General features: G+C 43.5%; 1 long non-coding RNA gene across 1 annotated transcript; it reads right to left on the bottom strand.

Moving 5' to 3' along the window:
- Positions 1-2,521: 2,521 nt before the first annotated feature.
- LOC125339273 lies at positions 2,522-16,686 on the bottom strand. Its single transcript, XR_007208518.1, has 4 exons — positions 16,088-16,686; positions 7,317-7,319; positions 3,071-3,079; positions 2,522-2,534 (listed from the first exon to the last, which is right to left on the bottom strand). It is a non-coding gene; the product is annotated as an uncharacterized LOC125339273 (long non-coding RNA).
- Positions 16,687-21,353: the final 4,667 nt, after the last annotated feature.

Below are 21,353 nucleotides of genomic sequence, written 5' to 3' on the forward strand. Positions count from 1 at the left end.
TGTGGCAGTGGGGTCCAACTCGGCCTTAAAGCCCAAACCCCATTAACAAACCTGCTGCCAAGCCGACCCCAGGCCCTACCCCATCAAGACCCGAGAACCCTCTCTTAACTCAACACTGGCCCCAGGTACCAAGCCTCCCCCCCATATATACCTTAGCCTATCTACCCCATAGCGAGAACCCCTTAGTAAACCTGATGCAGAAATCCTACACGATCCTAAACCGTACTCAGCCCAATTTGACTGAGTCGTGCTGGCTATGTTATGATGTTGCTCCACCTTATTAGGAAGGCATTCCTGTGTCTGATAACGTGTCCCCAGCCAACAAGGAAGGGTCTTGCAGATGGAAGTCAAAGGTAGGGCTCACCCTAACTCGAGTTACTGGTTCAGGCACATGTATTGGAAAACCAGGAACAGAGATGACTCCTTTATGTAACCATATTATCAACTATAAGTCAGCAACTGGCTACTGACTGCCTCCACAAGATGCGTGGTGGGCATGTTCTAAGACGGGCCTAACCTCTTGTGTACACTCCGTCTTAAAGGACTTTGAGGATTCCTGGGTGCTAGTATGACTAGTGCCCACTATAGCTTACTATCCGGAGCCAGATTTCCTCGACCGGTTGCAGAAGTCCTGGAAACAACTTAGTCTGGAATATGATCCCCGAATAAAAAGAGAGCCCTTTACAGCTATTACCTTAAGCCTACTAGTAGGAGCCAGCCTGGGAGGACTAGATACAGGAGTAGCCTCTCTTATCCAACAGAGAGGATATTATGATGACCTACGAATGGCCATAGATGAGGATATCAAGAGAACAGAAGAGTCCATCTTGGATCTCCAGGACGTCATTGTCAGAAGTAGTCCTCCAGAATAGAAGAGGGCTAGACTTACTGTTTCTACAGCAAGGAGGACTCTGTACTGCATTGGGAGAAGAGGGTTGTTTTTATGTTGACCATTCGGGAATAGTAAAAGATAACATGTCCAAGGTCAGAGAGGGATTAGAAAAGAGACAAAGAGAGTACGAATCAGGACAAGGCTGGTTTGAAAGATGGTTCAATTCTTCTCCATGGCTTACTACCCTAATATCTACTTTGTTGGGGCCCCTGGTGGTTATCATTCTATTACTGACATTCGGGCCTTGCATTCTAAATAGATTAGTACAGTTCATGAAGAACAGACTAAACACCATACAGTTAATGGTGCAGCGGAGCAGGTACATACCTGTTCCAGAAAGAGAACTGTTGGAATTCACTCTTAGGCCTGAAACACAGGATTGTGCTTCATGTCCATAAGTCCAGGGGGGAATGAAGGACTAGGACGACTCCATCTTGAAACTGCAACCATCTTGTTGTTTGTGTTAAGCTAAGAATAAACCAGCACGTACATAAAACTTGAGAAATGGCTTGTTCACGGTGAAACTAACCAGGCATTGTACAGATTCCAGGAACAAAGTTGTTTGTGCGGATGTTTATGCTGAAACCAACCGGCCATGAAACCCATTTCCCAGATGACACACCGGTTTGGGAGCGTTCTGGTCGCGTTGACCGTCCTGGAATGTCCTCAGACCAATTTTAGATGTCTGGAATGTCCTTTGATCAATTTTAGAGAACCCCTAGCCCCGAGCCAATCAGATTTGTCCTCTCACCCCAACCCTGCTTGCACTTCTGGTTTTTGTAACTTTGTAATTTTTTCTTCTAGGACTTTGGCACAACACTGTATACAACACTATGCTTTTGGCAAAGCCTAAAAGAAACAGTTGTTGTGGGTTTTTGTTTCTGGAATTGTGTGTCTCTGCTCCCACAGCAGAGCCCAGGTGATGAGGTAATCTACCCCTTTGTTCCCTCTGACCTCCACCCGGAAAACGCAGGCTCCAAAGCACAAGGACTTGGAGAATGAGAGGCATCTTGTAGATGTTGAGAAAGGAGAGAGCTCTGGGCATGGGAACAAAGACGCCGGGGCCATGTCCTTTATACATCACAGGGGCCTTTGACCTTGGGGCCCAAAGCACCAGACCAACAAAACCCTCTGCCAGATGCTGAATACAAGGCCATCTGCCATTTTGCCTTGAAAGGGAGAAATTATTCGCCAGCCAAAGCACTTCTGTTTCAGGAGACTCAAAATTCTCACCTAGAAAACACTCAGAGGCAGAAGTATTACAGCTGGGTTGTAGTTTCCTGTGTGTGTGTGTGTGTGTGTGTGTGTGTGTGTGTGTGTGTGCACCAGTACCAAGGCTAGAACATGGGACCCGTGTTCTCACTCAGCTTTTTCAATCCTCCACTATTTCAGCCACACATTAACTTCTGGCTTTTCATTTCCCTCTCTCTTTCTTTTCATGATACTAGGGTTCAAACCCAGGGCCTTGCACATGCTATACAAATGCTCTACAAATGAGCTACACTCCTAGTCTTTGATTGTTGGAAACAGCATCTTACACTGGAGCCCAGGATGGCTTTGAATCCAGGATTCTCTTGCCTCCCACCTCTTGAGTGCTGGGATTACAGGCATGTAACATCAAGCCTGACAAGATTTTAGTCTTCTAAACATATACTATAATATCTATATCTATCTATCTATCTATCTATCTATCTATCTATCTATGTATCATGTCAAATTATCCTTTCACTAGAAGCTTCCCAATCCATTTCTATTGGACTTAGAAAAAAAATGCTCAGCGCTCTTTCCTCTGAGTCACTGTCTCCACAGTTTGGCCTCAGGCTTGCTTTCTACGGCTCATTTCTTACTGGGTACACTCATTCAGCTCTGGACAAATTGGCTTTGTGTCTCTCCCTTGAAAGTACAGTGCATGATCCTTCCTCCGGGCCTTTGAACTGGCTGCACCTCTGCCCGGTCTTCCTCCTGTCTGCCCAGTGGGCTTCTTCAGAACTCAGCCTAACTTGGCCAAAGCAGATCACCCACCCACTCCCCACGGTGGTGCTATGTTTTGATCCTCTGTGAGGCACTTGTTGATGGCGTTTTCTTGCCAGTCCTGGGGCTTGAACTCAGGGCCTGAGCACTGTCCCTGAACCTCTTTCGTTCAAGGCTAGCCCTCTACCACTTGAGCCACAGCGCCACTTCTGGCTTCTGTGCATGGGGTGCTGAGAAATCCGACCCAGGGCTTCGTGCATGCTAGGCAGGCTCTGTACCACTGAGCCACCTTCCCAGCCTGGCTTCCTATTTTTTGTCCTTGGTTATTGTCTATCTTGTCCTGCCCGACAGGAAGCCCTAGACAGCACAGACTCACCGTGTGCACGGAATCTTAGAGCGGAAACGCGCCTGCACACAGCAGCTCCTCACCAGTGAGTGTGGGCTGAAGGGAGGAAGGGAGGAACTGGAGTCATCCAAAGGAGCAGAAAAGGGACGCGCGGCTGCTTCAACTCAACTGCACAGACGAGCGATTCACAAAGAGAAGAAATGTATTCCTCACCGTTCTGGAAGCTGGGAAGTCCAAGGTCAAGATGCTGACATCTGGTGAGGGCCTTCCTGCTGTGTCTTCCCAGGGCAAAAAGAGAGAAGAGAGAAGAGAGGGAGAGAGGGAGAAAGAGAGAGAGAGAGAAAGAGAGAGGCGTGCGCGGAGGGGGCGGGGGGAGGGAGCCAGAGAAGGGGGGGGAGAGGGACTAGCTTTCTGCCAGTTAATTGGAGATAAGTCTCAGATTTGTCTGCCTAGGCTGGCTTTGAACCACGATCCTCATATCTCAGCCTCCTGAGTAGTTAGGATTAGAGGCGAGAGCCACCAGCATTGGGCTATGGGAAAACCTTCTTATGCAAGAAAAAAGTCATTATTCAGATAAACAAGTGACACCTGAGGCTTAGGGAGCCACCAGCCAGTGGCTGAAGGCAGAACGGGGACAGCTTCATTTAGACAGTGCCTTGGGCGCGGGTATCTGGAGCTCTTGGCTCTCGCTGGTCCTCGGGGCTCTGTGGCAAAGCAGGCCGCTCTGCTCCTGCGGGGTGGAGGGCTCCGAGGCCCTGCCCCAGGCGCCTTCTCTGACTCTGAGAGCAGCGCTAAGCATGGTTGCTGGACAAGGATGCTAGGCCCTTCCTGAGCGCTTGTGTGGGCCCTGGTGGGGCTGCTGTTCCTCTGAGTGCTTAGTTACTTAACTGTAAAATCTGGAAGCAAATCTCCTTAGGACTGAGCTGATCATCTATAAAACATACCTCAAATGGGTTTGGGAATTGGGAATTTACGAAGCTTCCAGAACACGGCTCCCTTGAGTTGCTGATTACAGCCAAATAGGACTCTTTATTGCATGTAATGCTGAAATACTAGTAGTTCCATTTGGGGAGGGACAGTATGCTGGGGAGTTTGGCTGTGCCTGGATTAGCCGGGGAAACTCGGAGTCTTCCTCTTCCTCTACTTTCCCCATCTGTGAAATGGAAGCTGTGTTCGTCAGACATCTTGTTGCCATCACAAACGCCTGAGAAAACAACTTAAAATGAGGAATGGCACGGTGGCTTATACCTGTAATCCCAGCCCTCGGGGAGGCTCGGGCAGGGGTTGGGGAGTTCGAGGCATGGGCTAAGTAACAAGACCCTGTCTCAGTACAATGAAATAAAAGACGACATGGAGGAAGGCTCCTCCATAAAATGGCTCCCAGCTGGAGGTTTCCACCTGCAGTGACTTGTTTCTGGTCCTGTGACCCGGTGGTGCTTCCTGGCAGGTTTAGTGGCTCTTCCCTTTCTCTCCCTATGCCACCCAGGCCCCCCGCCAGCAGGGCAGGTTTCCCTCCCTCAGTTAAGCCTCCCTGGAAAAGCCCCACAGACTCCCTCGCAAGGTTTACCAATCTCCTTCCTATCCAACCAAGCTGAGCCCGGTGATCAGCCACCACACGAACGCTGATAACACTGGTGAGGATGAAATGAACCAATGTGTGCATCTGTAACCGTGCTTGGCCACCTCACACAATGAGGCTGTTTGGCTTGTGGGCTTATCACACACAGATTGGACCAGATGTGGTAAATAATAACAATAACAACAGTAACGCATTTTAAGATATCAAAAGGAATGTCAGAAAAGTTGCGAGTTCCCGCACGCACGCCGCACAGCTCAGGAGAAGCAGAGAACTTCTCAGCGTCTGTGTTTCAATCGTGGAGAAATCTGCTGGGTATTTCCCTGCCCTTCATTTAGTGGAACCCTGCTTCTGGGAGGCAAATGTTGCCCCAAATACAAAGTGCTAAAGCGAAGCTTTGAGATTAGCCGAAAGACAGCATGCCTTTAGCAGAAGTTGGGTGGCAGTGTGGGAAAATTAAACATATATATATATATATATATATGTATGTATATATATATTTGGCCATTCCTGGGGCTTGAACTCAGGGCCTGAACACTGTCCTGGCTTCTTTTTGCTCAAGGCTAGCACTCTGCCACTTGAGCCACAGCGCCACTTCTGGCCATTTTCTGTATATGTGGTGCTGAGGAATTGAACCCAGGGCTTCATGTATACAAGGCGAGCACTCTTACCACTAGGCCATATCCCTAGCCCCGGGAAAATTAAATCGATCATACGCAATACAGTATCCTGAACGCTATGAATCTGGAGCATGTGCAATAGTCAGCACTAAAAAGCTATGCATCTTGAGCAAGCGCAGTGCAATACCCACTTTGCATCTGGAGCATGCACAGACTTTCCTCATTGGTACTCTCCTTGGAACCTTGTATCTGGAGATATCAGGGATCTACTGGTATAGTTCTTAAACTCCAGAATTTATGAGCTTCAATATCAATAAAACTTTAACACACTTTGTTAGAAAAATCATAGACACAAACCCATCAAGGAGAACACATACAATTGTTTGTAGTATTTTATTCTTTTAAATAACAAACATGAACATGGTTTACCATGTAATAACATAATCTTAGGTCTTCAAAAGTAAAACACTAAAAAGCAAAATGCTCCAATAGTCTCATTGTTCAGGTATGAGCATATCTTATGCAAACTTCCTCAGGCTTGTAATGCTAACTACTCAGGAGGCTGGGATCTGAGGACTGCGGTTCGAAGCTAGCCTGGGTAGGAAAGCCCATGAGATTCTGTTCTCCAATAAACTACTCAGAAAAGACACTAGTTGTGGGAACCATACAGAAACACTAAGACTACCTTCAAGTATTTTCCTCTGAATCCACCTTCAAACAAAGAGGTTTCTGGCTCGGTTTAGGAAACCGTTCTGGTGCTTCTTTTCTTAGGGACTGCACTGGTGTTGCTAACTCAGTTTCCTGGATTGGTTTTTACTTCTTTGCTTCCATCACATATATCAGGGGGATCTGGGAATTCTCAGTATCAATTCAACACTGTTGTAGGGGTTGTGCTGCTCAAAATTCTTTGAGAGTTATGTCTTATTCTTACAAGAAGGTTCTTCTCGCTCTTCTTCTCTTGAGCATTTTAGGTCTCCACGAGGGTACACATGACTTATGTTTATCCCATTTGAAAACTCAAGTGTGGGTAGGTGTGTGGGTAACCCTCTAAAAGCATCTCAAGATATAAATGGTCCTGGTTTTCAAAGGACCAAAATGGTCATCTTTGTGCCAACAAAAAACCCACAAGCGTTTGGAGTCTGAAAAACAAGACAATACTGTAAAACAGCAATATACCAAGAGAGTTGTTGAGGCCCAAATTCTTGCATGGTGAGAATGCACTCTCTGTAATCACTGATATAAACACGAAGAGGCTCGTGTGGTCCAGGTATCATCATCATTCATTAGCCTCCTTGTTCCCGGTCTCTGCAGTCATCAGTCCTGATGGTAACCTGCTGAAAACCAATCCTGATCCTGGACTCAAACTCCAGTAAGGATCCTCTTTCTTTCTACCTTCCTTCCTAGCAGCATGCAACTTACAACTTCAGCACCAGGGGGCGCCGTGATGCTCCAGATGCCTAACTAGCCCAACCTTAGACCTCCTACTCACATTCCTGGGTATACAGGGCACAATCCATCCTCATAAAGAAGTGAACAGTAACCTATGACTGACCTGCTCATCAAAATTCTTGAGATAACTAGACGCTTTTTAAAATAAGAAACAAGCCGGTGGCTCACGCCTGTAATCTTCAAGAGGCTGAGATCTGAGTGAGGATGGCGGTTCAAAGCCAGCTGAAGGCAGGAAAAGTCCATGAGACTCTTATCTCCAATTAACCACCGGAAAACGGGAAGTGGGAGAGCGCTAGCTTTGAGCAAAAAGAGCCCAGGGATAGTGCCCAGGCTCGGAGTTCAAGCCTCCTGACCAACGAAATAAAATAAGAAACATAATTGAACCTAAATATCAATTAAGGAGATCATTAGCAGGCCTATAAATATGGTGGTCAACCCGAAACCCAGTGTGCTTCTGCCCACAGCCTCTTCTGCGTCTTGGAAGACTGAGTTGGAAGTGGACCGGCAGGGTGTTTTGGAGTCAAGTTCTATGGATTCTGATTTGTCCTCCGATTAACTTCTCTTTTTTTTTTTTTTTTTTTTTTTTTTGCTGGTCTGGGGGCTTGAACTCTGGGCCTGGGTGCTGTCTCAGCTTCTTTTGCTCAAGGCTACCAGTCTACTACTTGAGCTACAGAGAGCCCCTTCTGACATGTTCTGTGAGTTAATTGGACATGAGTCTCACGGACTTTCCTGTCTGGGTTGGCTTTGAACTGTGATCCTCAGATCTAAGCCTCCTGAATAACTAGGATTACAGACATGAGTCACGGGCGGGCGGCTAACATCTCACTCTTAACTGAACGCACTTGACTGCAGGGTTTTCATTCTAGACTTAGTCCGTGGGACGGAATGGCTACTGACAGGTCTGAAGCAGGGATCAGAGGAGGAGTGAAGTTTCAGGACTAGCCCAGCCCCTTTACAGGAATAAGGGCTCCTGACATCACATTCTTACCTTGTATTGTTTTCTTAGGGGTTATGTTTCCTAAGCACCTGGGGGTTGGGGGCTCAATGTTGTTCAAAAGAACAGAGGCTTTGTTTGGGGTGACTTGGAGTAGACAATATCCCCATTCAAGGGATCAAGGCGGGCTGGGCAAGGGCAATGCACGGAGGAAGAAAGGAATAGCTCAAGTGTGAAAATTCCAGGCCAAACAACTGCTGTGAGCTTCCTTCCAGCCAATCTGGCCCTTCCCAGAGACGGACACCCCGAGCCGGGCTCCGATGCTCTTCAGGGCTGATCGTGAATGACACGGGGGTGTGTGTTTCTCAACGTGGGGTTGACCATCAGGTGCCAGGACCAGAAGCCATGAGGACAGTAGAAAGAAGGCACACGAGTGACTGAAAGATCCATACCTATTCCCAGAAGACACAAATGTTCCTCCCCTTTCTTAGCCTCTTTCTCTCGTCATTTCTGTCCTCCATCTGTCACCCCTCAACTCCCTAGAGAAAGAGACACTTATTTAGGAGCAAAGGCCACCAATTGGCCATTCTTTGAGCACTGAATAAAGCTTTTCTTTCTCCTCAATGTTTGCCTGTGGCTTTTTTTTTTTTAATGGGATAAGCTTCTGAACTTGGGTTTGGTAGCCTGAGGACTTTTCCAATCTGGAGCTTCATTAAAAAAAAAAAAGAATGACTGATATTGTTGCTGTCATTCCTTCTATTTGGGGCATGGATAGGGAAAGCAACAGAGATGAAAAGGAAAAGGATGACATTTGCAGATGGAGAGCCAGGCGATTAGTACCAGGAAAAGACAAAGGGGGAATTCAAGAGGAGGCAGGATCCCCTGCTCAGATTTTGTCTAAAACTAAAACCCAGAATAGACCAAATCAGTGTGGTGCCTACCATCTTTTGTCTGGTCTCATCAAGGCACCGTCTCCGCTGGAGCTTGCGTCCTGATGCTAAGACACAGCATTTCCTCCCATCTGAAATTATCTCCTATCTTTATTTTATCCATTAGGAAATACAGGTGCTCATCTATCAATTATCTCATGCTGAATTGGAAAGAGAAAAACACCCACTCCCAAAATGGCATTTTAAATGTATTTCTGTTATCTAAGAGTCAGACTTAATGTATGGTTTTAATATTGAGATTTGTGTATGTGCCTGTGTGTGTGTGTGTGTGTGTGTGTGTGTGAGTGCATGTGCACTAGTCCTAGGGCTCGAACTCATGGCCCGGGCACGGTCCCTGAGCTATTTTGTTCTGGTGTTCTATTACTTGAGACACAGGTCCATTTCTGGCTTTTCCGAGTAATTAATGAGAGATAAGCGTCTCACTGACTCTCCTGACTGGGTTGGCTTCAAGCAAACCTGAATCTTGAGCTCCTCTGTACCACCTCAGCCACCCCCTTCCACCGTTGTCTCTCAGAATCCAACGCCTCCAGAAACGACAGGCCAATTCATATCAGAACCACAGCGTCCCTTTATTATCCCTGGCCCCCCCCCCCACACCATAGACTCTGTACATTCATCTAAGGACCACGAGGCCTGCTGGAAGCCACCAGCAGTCCTGAGGAGGAGAGAGGACAGAGGGCTCTGGGCACCCAGTGCTGGACGGAAGCTTCTGGGAGGAGACAAGGGTGGTTGGTGAGTGGAGGCCAGGCTCAGGAGGCGGGGACAGGGCTAAGCGTGAACACGATGTGCAACACCTGCAATGAAAATATTAGTCTGTTTGAATTCCAATGCCATTTGGAGAGGTAAGTACACTCCATCTGGGGCAAGCACAGTCTCCCCAAGTGACCCATCAGCTTTGCAGCAACAGCAAGGAAGCACATATTCCTGGCGTCATTGCAATCATGGGGGTCAGCCAGGCCTTAGGAGCTGCACATGCGCACGCGTGCGTGCGTGCACGTGCACACACACACACACACACACACACACACCATCCTTGATGGCACAAGAGGAACTCCACTACTGCTGCGACTGGCCCAGTACCCTTGCATTCACCATCCCCTTGGCTATTCTCCGGGTGACTGATTGCTTTGTACTTTTTCCCCCAGGGCCTCTTACTTCCCACTTCCCCCTGCCACTTGATCCAGGAGGATTTCCTTAAGCCTCTGCCACCACCCATTCCTGCTTTGCCAGAAACTCTACCCGTGTCCCTTTTTGGAGCCAGGGACAATCCCTGCACTGGGCACGCTTCTCACTTTCTCTGGAATTTTCTCTCTTCCCCCCTCTCTTTTTCTCCCCCCCCCCCCACTCCTGTGTGCTGGTACTGGGGCTTGAATTCAGCTTTCACTCGCCCCCCCCCCTCCAACTCAAAGCTGGTACTCTATCACTTGAAATAAGAGTTTCGCAGGGTTTTCTGCCTGAGCTGGCTTTGAACCAAGAGCCTCAGATCTCAGCCTCCCGAGGGGCTAGGATGACAGATAGGAGCCACGGCACCATTCCTTATAGCCAACTCCTCGCAGCCTCTCCCCGTGTACCCTACGTGGGCAGGTCTGAAGGACTTCCGGCCGTCAGTCCTCGGCCTGCTGTCCTGTCATCGGGGTGTCCCCAGAAAAGCGCTTCGCTAGCCTTGAGGGCAACACCTTCAGGCTCCTCACCTGCCTTGCTGGTCTCCTTCCATCCTCCCAACCTCCAGAGGCTGGAGGGTCCAGGACTGGGTCCTTCAGGCTCCCTGTCTTCTTGCGCTCATACTTCAGGTGGTCCCGTGCAGTCTCGCGGTGTAAATGTCATCTACCGTTGGGTGCTGGTGGCCCATGCCTTTAATCCTAGCTCCTTGGGGCGGCTGAGATGTGAGAGCAGCAACAGTGTCCTCCAAGATGTCACCTCCGAATTCCTAGACCTTCACTTCCGTCCTGCTCATTTCTTAGCAGTGAATCACTAAATTCAACCCATAAGTAAAGGAATTAAGCTCCATCTTTACCTCCACCTCTGGAAGGGGCCAGTATGGAAGCATTCTGGCCATGGAATTAAAAAACACACTTTTGTTGGTTGTATCTAACTTAAGAAACATTTTTGGGGAGGCTTGGGGATTTAGCTCAGTGGAAAAGTATTTGCCCAGCAAATGCAAGACCATGAGTTCAGTTCTCAGCACTGAAAAAAAAAAAAAAGGCAGGGGGGGAGCTATTTCTGGGCTTTGATTTCAAAACCTTATGCTTGCTAGACAAGTGCTCTAACATTTGTACTATGCCCTTTGTGCTTTAGTTTATTTCTTCGGCAGGGTTTCACACTTTTGCCTGGGGCTAGTCTCAGACTTTGATCCTCCTACTTCTGCTTTAGTCTGTGATTACAGGTGTGCACCACCAAACCTAGCCCCAGTTGGACTGAATTTGCTTTTCTGACCTCAGTTATTACACTGTTCATTGTAAGGTCGACCCCGGGAGGGCTCCATGCAGATGCCCCCACCTGTTTAAGTCTGTGCCCAGTACCTGAGTTACCTAGGTAACTGGCACATCTGGAAGCAGCTACCTCCTCCTTCTCTGAGGTCACATCCAATCCACCTGGCCAGATGTCCCATTTTTTCCTATATAATCCGGCTCAACATGGTCCCTGCTCTCTTTCCTTTTCTCTCTTAACTCTCTCTTGCTCTTTTCTCTTTTTCCCTTCTTCCTTCCCCTGTCTCCCCAGGCCTCTGTCTTGTGTAGGCTGGCAGTTTGCTTTCCCCCCAATAAACTCCTTTCTGCCTGAACCATGTGGCGGGTTTCCTTTCTGGCTAACGTTACATTCATACCTAGAAATCCTTGTATGTCTTTTGGTTTCAAGTCTTCCTACGTATTTCCCATAGAACTGCATTCCTTTGTTATGTACCTAATGTCTTATATCTTTAAACCCAACAAGTTGTTATTTTGTACTTTGTACCTGTTGACTCTAAAGTATGAAGTCTCTGGAGAAGAGGCTCTCCTTCATGATGTCTTGTCCTGGTGTGTTTTGCTGGTTTTGACTAAGAACATCATTTGAACAGTTAAGTGATTTATTCTTTCATAATCCACAAAGCTCTCTGTACCTTCACCATCATGGCCGAAAGTAACTTCATCCACATCAATGCTTCCATAATACTTTGATCACGCTGGCATTACAGCACTATGTGTGGAAAAGTTTATCTCTCATGACAGTGTGACCTTTGTGGGAGTACAAACCATGCTACTTTCTTCTTTAAGTGTTTAATCTTACCTACCTGGAGTAAGGAGTAGGTAAACAAACCGTTGTTCACCCAGTAAATCAATGGATGATGGCTGCTATTGAAATATCATTTTCTAGAATGACTTTCATCAACAAGAAAAAGAATATAAACGTAATGTGACCTTCGGCTAAAGAAAAAAGACACCATGATTATGACAACAAACACAGGCTTACACTTAAAAGATCATGTTTCTACAAAAGAACAACTACTCATGAACAGGACAGAAGGAAGGAAGGAGGGACCTCTGGATTTACTGGTAGCTCCAGAAATAACCCAGTTTCTGGCAGCTATGTGGCTCACAGGACCTTTGGAATTTTCAGGAAGGCTGAGCAGAGTTGTGAGCACGCAGGGGACTTGCCCTTGTTATTCCGGCCAGGGTTTATTTGGACCTTGCTCAGCCAGCATGGAGGGGGACACATATCGCCCCTGCCTGCGGTTGTTATTCAGAGCTCCTGTGAGCAGATTCAGCAGTGCCCAGTCTGCTGCCAGGGAGCGACTTCCCTCCTCCTGGCCACTGGTCATATGGGAACACAGAAGCTCCCTACAGATACATGCATGGGTTTATTCCCCGTATGTAGCCAACACTTTTCCAACAAGTCTGGTGTCCAAAAAAAAAAAAAATCCCTGAAACAAAAATATACATGCTTCATTGATTCAGTTCATAGGAAGTGTTGAAACACTTTGATGCTCTCTGTTTTTCATGGCAGATCATCCCACAGTACACAAGTCTGATAAAGGGTTTGACGAGCCCTGCAGGACTTCTAGCCTTGAGCTGGCCTCAAGGAGACAGTGAAAAGGGCAATATCGTTCTCCAATGGAGCTGACTCTCGGCCACCTTGGCTAAAGGCTTCAGTATTTTCTAAGTCTCTGATTTTGTTGGGGTTTGTTCAGTGGTTGCTTTCTGTTTTTTTAGTAAGTGGATTTGTATATCATTCTCAGAAGCTGGAGGCCAGGTAAAAGAGCTACAATATGACACATGAGTGGGTTGCTGGTAGGAATGTGGGGTGGATTAAAAAAACACATATATTTGGGTGTGGTGGGCCAAGGGTAGAGAGGTAGACAAAGAGGAGAAGAGGGGGAGAATATAGTCAAAATTCTAGTATATGTCCTACAAAATTAATAAGATAAGGAAAAAAGTGGGTCAGGGAGGGATGGGTAAGAATATTGAAAGGGGTGACATTGATCAAGATATAATGTATTCACAAGCTGCTTTGTTCAATGGCAACTCATTTGTACATTTACTTAAAGATAATAAAACATAATCTAAAAATATATGCTTCATTATGCTCACATAGGGACAGCAAAGAGCACTTTTAGAAGAGGAAAACAGGAGCTGAGAGGATCATGGGAGGCAAACAAAGAAAAATGCTGTGTAAATGGAATTTTATGCCTCTATCAGAAAGAATGACATTGCCCCATTTGTAAGGAAATGGAAGGACTTGGAAAAAATTATACTAAGTGAAGTGAGCCAGACCCAAAGAAACATGGACTCTATGGTCTCCCTTATTAGGAATAATTAGCACAGGTTCGGCAAGTCACAACAGAGGATAAGAAGAGCCCAATAGCTATACCCTTATGATCCCATAAGATGATGCTAAGTGAAATGAACTCCATTTTATGAAAATGATTGTTATATCAGAGTTGTAACTACTTTCAACATCCCATGTGTATCTGTAGTTTCTACTATTGATGATGTTCGTGTATCACCTTCTTGTGATTGTATCTACGCCATCTCTGTAATCTTATCTTAGTGTATGGGAAACAGTGTGTACTGGTATTAGAATTAGGAAATTCAAAGGGAATACGAAAATTGAGAAACAAAGGGTAAAATATGAGAAACAACAACAAAAGCAATACTTGCAAAACTGTTTGGTGTAAGTGAACTGAACACCTCAGGTGGGGAAAGGGGGAGGGGGGAGGGCGGTATGAGGGACAAGGTAACAAACAGTACAAGAAATGTATCCAATGCCTAATGTATGAAACTGTAACCTCTCTGTACATCAGTTTTATAATAAAAACTTAAAAAAAAAGAAAAATGCTGTGTAAGTGAGCAAGGAATACAATCAGGAGGAAGGCTCCAGAGACTGATAGTTCTTACTCAACCTCAGCCCCAGCCCCCCGCCTGAACTCACACATCCTGGTACACGGCCAATCCCCGGAAATGTTTCTGATCCTTAATGGAATCCCTGGGCCACGTTCCATTATCCATTGGTTTCTTGCCATACCTTGCAAAAATGGATGTGTGAAGCTGTGTATTTGTTTCCAATTGCTGCTTGTAATAAGTTACTCCAAATGTAGAGAATTAAGCCACACAAATCCTTTAATGATTATTGCTTTTTGACAATACTAGGGTTTTGAACTCAAAGCCTCATGCTTGCTAAGTAGGCACTCTTACCTCCATCCCTGATTTTTGTGCGGATAGATATTTATCATGCTCCTTTTAGGTGTCTAGTGTTAAGTACTGAGAATGTAATACAGCACAGATATGATTCTTATCAATATTGACACAACAGTGTGAGAGAAAGGGAAATGCCATAGAATGGTGTGTTTATAAATTCCTGTAGCTCAGATTAGTGTGATTCCTATGCAATCATGAATGAAAAACTTACCAATATAAGGATAGAAAATATGAAAATTAAAAAACAACAACAATCCAGCAGCATTATAATATGTTAGGCTGTACCTGGGAGATGACATAGGAAATTATATCCAATGACAGAAAGGAGAACAAATCATTTCATTTTATTAAAAATTTCCAAGTTATAACCAAAATATACAACCACTACATTTAAAATCAGTTTGTACACTCACAGTTAAAGTGCTAAGAAAAAACAGTTACCAAAAAACTTGACCTCAGTCTACTGTAAACAAAATAAATCTACAAGAGCAGCGTGAAGCACGAGGGCTGACGTGGGAACACGGCGCACGCTCTCCGGCACACGCCCCCCCCACGACACTTCCCACCCACCTCCCCACAGGAACCAGAACGCCCACGGCCACACAGAGGGGAAGCACAAAGACTAACGCCACTAAATCCAAGGCCTCAGCACAAACACTTTCCAACAAGATGTGTGGACCATAACGCAAGACGGAAACGGAGACGCATTTAGAATCCCCTTAGCAACTGAACTCAGAATGGGGTTTTAAAACCAAAGCTGCCAGTTACCAGCGATTTAGAAATCATCGTTTCTTGGAATTTTTAAAAGATAAAAACGAAAAAGGGCTATCTTTTCCACCCTTCCCTCTCTCTTTCTTTGAGGCAAGGTGGCCTCAAATTCCTGAGAGCAGCTCCCGCCTCAGCTCGTGAGTTGCTGGGGTGACAGGTGCGCTCCGCCACGCCCAGCTACCCCGACGTCTTGAAAAACTGTTATAATGGCCACATGGAGAACGACTCCTTTGTACAAGCATAGGTAATATCCCCTGAAATTCAGTTTTCTATTAATGAGCACAAATGGCAGGTAGGCCTAACTGTGAAGTAGGATGGATGAGGTGGAAACATGGACAATCTTAGAAGAGGCTTGTGTCAGGAAGATACAGGCTATCCCAGACAATACCTTGATACCAGGAGAAAGACATGAGTAGCCAAGATGGCAGCAGATCTCAAAACACAATGAGAAGTTCTCTTCCTCAAGGTCATGAAAATACATAGTACCGCCAGACAGCACCTGCTTCAGGGAAAAGGTACACATTTCTACATATTCCCAAAACTAAAAAAGAAAATTTCCAGTTTTAAAATAGAGCTTCATGTTCTGGTCATTGAGATTAATTTGTTTTTAACTAGTTTTTATCTTAATAATGGTTTTCCTTTAGGTGAGATAAAAGGCTGTAGAATTGGTTAAAGCAAATGTCCTTCTCCCACTTGATAGGAGTTAAGACTTTGGAAGTACTGGCAAGAATACTGGGGATAGAATGCAGGTGGGAAGGTTTAGGGGTTATGGCACTTGAAAAACAGGTCAGGTAGAACATGAATAAGGGCAGGGCCCAGGGTATTGTGAGCTTTTCACTGAGGAAGTTTACCAAGCAATTATCGAGTTCAAGGCTAATTTTCTCCAGTATAAACATTTATCCAAAACCAAACTGTTATCTACATTATTCTTAACAACGTAACTTACTTACATAGCAATATAGACTCTGATATTGGAAAAACCTATTTTACAGCATTTTAGATCATAAAATCGGGGGTTTCCAGTGTATGAGTTTTATCATTTTATATTCTTTTTTTATACTCATCTACTTTATTCCTATAATCTGAGACAGTATAAAGAAAAGCTTGAAGTGGCATTTTGTAGCGAATTTGTTGGCTATATTACATAGTAGTCATTATTTTAGAAGTCTACCAAAAGAATAAAATTCTATAGTTAGCAAAATTTGAGTTTGTATTAGATGTAAAGGGGAGAATTATTTTACCTCTAAGTGATATTTATAGACTAATCCTTTGATAATATGACAGCTCAAGTTATAAAAGCTTGAAAACCACACAGAGACTCAGTGAAAAGCTTATATACTATGTATTCCCTAAAGGCATTTACTTCAAATGGATACCTTTGAAAATGGAGAAATTTAATACCAACAAAGACAAAGCAGAGTTTCCTTGAAAAAACTTGTGATTTATGTAGTTTCTTTTCTTTTTTAAAAAATTGATTTTATTTACTCTTTGATTATGTGGTATTAAGGAATTGAACTCAGGGCCTCATACATGTTAGGCAAGCACTCTACCACTAAGCCACATTCCCCACCCTGATTTTTGTTTTTGCCAGTCCTTCAAGGGGCTTGAACTTAGGGCCTGAGCACTGTAGCACTGTCTCTGCTTCTTTTTGCTCAGGCTAACACTCTACTTCTTGAGCCACAACACCAATTCTGGCTTTTTCTGTGTATGTGGTACTGAGCAATCGAACCTGGGGCTTTATGTATGCTAGGAAAGCACACATTCCCACCCCCACGCCCAATTTCTATAGTTTCTAAAAGCCTCTAAGAAGTTGGTAAGAAGAGCTGGGTTGAGAAGATCTACTAAAAGACTTCTACTTTGGCTGTTTTCTTGAACATATGTTATAAAATTGTTCACATTAAATAAATATGAGCTTTGAGTATTGCATATTATAGAAAGTAAATAACTAATCATTACTATTAATTGCAGAAAACTGATTATAAATAATTCTCCAAATTGAATTACCAGAATAAATACCAAGAGGTATTTCCTTGATTTAAATCTTAATTTTGAAGAACAAGTTGCCATAGACTTTTCAAATAACAAACTAAGCCAATTTAATAGCTTTTGAGTTGTCAAATTAACTTTTCTTCTTGGAGTTGGGGGAAAAGGGATGGTGGTGATGATATGTTTTATCATAATAAATTATAAGACATTCCTTCACATGACTTTTAAACTTCAATGAGAAAAATATGACTCAGAAACAAAATTTTGCAACTGAAGATAAAAGCAGACAATTAGTTTAACTTGGCAGTAAAGATATGGAAAGCCAAGAATGGTGGTATACAACTGCAATGCCAGCACTCAGAGGGCTAAGGTAGGAAAATGGTGAGTTCAAGGCCAGACTAGCATACACAGCAAGGACGAGGGATGTAGCTTGGTTGAACTTTGCCCAGAATGGAGAAGGCCCTGAGTTTGGTCACTAGCGCTGAGGACAGGGAGAAGATGTATAATAGGATGATTCTAGGGAAGTTAGATATTACAAAAAGATGAATGATAAATAATTCAGACTTAATCTAATTTACAGTAAAGGCAGACTAGCATGAGATGACAAAAAAATTTCTAGGCCAGTATTTCACACTGGAGACTTCTTTCTGTAATTTTCAAAACTTTAAATTCACAAAAACACATTATTTCCAAGTACATATTCACCTCAGTTCAATTTATAGAACTACTCTGTTGATCTGGTTTCATGAATAAAGATTACTTAATATTAAATGTTTATCTGACAAAATTAATTCAGAGAACTAGTATCTGGGGCAGGGCTAAGGGAACACATTTGCCAAATTATTTTCTAAAACAGAACAGTAGGCAAATAGGAAAGCAGTGGGTGGATAAATACTAAGCATTCTAGGATTATTTGATTTATCAAAACCCAGACAATAATCAACGAAATTGGACTTTAGATTCAACTGTAATGAACATGACAAAGAAAGACTTGCAGATATAGGAAACTGAAAATATATTTTTCTTTTAGAGACAATCAAAATGACATTGTAATGGTCACTGCCAAACAACAGGGCTACCTGCTGGGAAATGTGTTATTAGGCCATTTGGTCAGAATGTCCTCACCACTAGGTAAGATTCTCTAAGGGACTAAAATATCATAACTAAATACCACAACTAAAATATCATAAGCTTTATGGTATATGATAGATCACCATATAGGTTTCTATGGATGAGAAACAATGGGTATCTAACTTAATTTCTGGAAGCTACATTATATAATCACCCAAGACAGGGAATTAAGAGTAGTTAAGAAATCACACTGGAAACTAGTATACCATCCTAAGACAACTTTCCACTATCCTCTACTCATCAGACACCAAAGCCAGCACTTCCATTGCAGATCCACAGACCAAAACATTCAATACATTGACCTGAGCTAATACAATTAGAGCCAAGACAACGACCTTCAGAAACAACGGGGACCTTCTTTTTTTTCTTTTTTGCCAGTCCTGGGGCTTGGACTCGGCCTGAGTACTGTACCTGGCTACCTCTTTGAGCCACAGAGCTACTTCCAGCCTTTTCTGTGGTGCTGAGGAATTGAACACCAAGGCTTTGTGCATGCTAGGCAGGCACTCTACCGCTAAGCCACATTCCCAGCCCTTGGCCTAGTTCTTGAGAATGCTGTTAATACACGAGAACCTTGTTGAAAGGATGGAACTATTGGAATCACTGCATTTTATTAGGTGATAATTAAGAAGCCTTTATGGAAACATCTTCTGTACAGCCAGAAAAAAAACTGTAATAGCAAACCATGTTTCTCTTGAACGATTATTTCATATCAGGACATTCAATTGTCCAGGGAAAGCTGGCAACTACATTTACTTAACAAATCTAAGAATATAGTTTAAGAATGATTATTGTACCTGGGTACTTATGGCTTGCGGTTTTAATCCTGGCTACTCTGGAAGCTGAAATTGGGAGGATCATGGTCCAAGGCAGCAAAGTTGGAGAGAATTCCTCTCAGCTGAGAACTGGGTGCAGGGGCACATGTTTGTTAGGATGGGCAGTCTAAAATAGGCTAATCACAGCCCAGGCATGCCTAGAAGGAAATATGACCCTATCTCAAAAGGAACCAGCACAAAAAAGGCCTAGAGGTGAACACGCTCAACAATAGAGTGCCTATCTAGTGTTAGCATGAGGCCTAAGTTCAAATCCCTTGACTGCAAAAAAAACAAAAACAACAAAACCAAAAACAACAAAACACCCACAGCCCTTAATTGGACAAAAAAAAAACAAACCCTCAATCAACTCCTGTATAAGTTCTTTCAGATTTTATAATTATTGTGATGTTGCTAAGACCTCATAGTTTTAAAAATTAGACCAATGGGCCAATATTGTAATGGACTTGTTAATTTTATCTTGAGTAGTTTTATTTTGGGAGCTGGGGTATGAATTCAGGGCTTTGGAAATGTAACAAGCTTGAAAAGTCTTAAAAGCACTAACTGGGTGATCTGGACACAGTGGCTTGTGCCTTTTATCCTTCCTACTAGGGAATTGTAGGAGGACTGAAGTTTGAGGTCAGTCTGGGCAAAAAGTTCTTGAATTGTTTAATAATTACTGGTTCAACCGATGCACAGAAATCTAGCATAAGAGTAAGCTGGTAGAGCGGTACATGCTTGTCATCCTAGCTACAGTGAGAAGCACGAATAGGAAGATCCCAGTCTAGTCTAGGTCAGGCAAAAAGCCAGACATAAAGGGCTAGAGGCACGGCTTAAGTAGCAGTATACTGCTTCCCTCCAAAGCAGTATGACTTTGCTGGTTACTCTATAAGTTTTGAATTATTGTAAAGTAAAAATAATTTCTCTTATCAGGGAAAACCTGTTGGGCCCAATAAAATGACTACATTATGAACAATACTTTCCTATACCCAAAATACCCATGGAAAAGACACAAGAGACTTCCTGAGACAGGAGAGTATTTAAAATATAAACAAAAAGAAAGAAAGAAAAAGAGAAGAAACTTGAAAGAAATTGTCCTTTCATACATCATCATAGATGAAACTACTTTGTCTTATTGGAGGCAATGTTGGATTAGTTTGGAATTTGACTAAAACATTAGTGAAAACTTTTTATACTTATAGCCACTACGTTTTGCTTTGTTATTAGAAATCACACAGTAAAAAATATGCTTATGACTTATACAACTTTGTGAGTCAAGTGAATAAGAATGTCTACAAAAATGGGTGCTCTGAGTAGAATTTAACGTTTTCTTTCCTGGATTTAATTGCTGAAAGTATAATCCCATGTCAATTCAATTATTAAAGAAGTTTAGGATTAAAATTAAATTCAAAATAAATGGAATCACCAGGCACTGGTGGCTCATGTCTGTAATCCCAGCTATTCAAGAAGCTGAGATCTATGGGCTGGGAATATGGCCTAGTGGTAGAGTGCTTGCCTCGCACACATGAAGCCCTGGATTCGATTCCTCAGCACCACATATATAGAAAAAGCCAGAAGTGGCGCTGTGGCTCAAGTGGCAGAATGCTAGCCTTGAGCAAAAGGAAGTCAGAGTTTTATATCTACTCTAAAAAACAGCAGAAAAAGAAAAATGAATTGTTTAATAGTTACTCATTCAACTGGTGCACAGAAATCTAGTTTAGCTAAAAGTAACAGGAGCTTTAATTTCTTCTCTTCCTGTGGTGCTAAGGACAGCACCCAGGGCTTCATGCTTGCCAGGTAAGCATGCTACAAATTGAGCTAGGCTCTGGCCCACACTGACCTTGAACTAGTTGCCCCATTGCTTTCAGCTTGGAGAAACCTCAATTACAGATGCGTATTGCCACACCTGGCTTTAGAGTTGGCACATGCTATTGTACATATATTTCTCTAATTAAAATAGCAACATGGACTGTTAATCTAGGAGAATTAATAAGCATCACATGGTGTAACTGACACATGTTATTCATTTGACTTAAATATTTCAAATTTCCTTAACATGAAATTCATTGCTAGAACAAAAGCAAATTGAGTGGCATGAATTGTTCATTAATTTAAATATTTATCGAAAAACTTACTCTGTGCTAAACCTTGCATAAGTTGTTCTGTTATTTCTGACATATTGTTTTGAACTTAATATTGTCTCAGATATTTTTGCCTAATTACTAAATAAAACAATATCACTGAAATCAAAG

The sequence above is a fragment of the Perognathus longimembris genome, chromosome 21, assembly GCF_023159225.1.
Source record: "Perognathus longimembris pacificus isolate PPM17 chromosome 21, ASM2315922v1, whole genome shotgun sequence".
Classification (NCBI taxonomy): domain Eukaryota; kingdom Metazoa; phylum Chordata; class Mammalia; order Rodentia; family Heteromyidae; genus Perognathus; species Perognathus longimembris.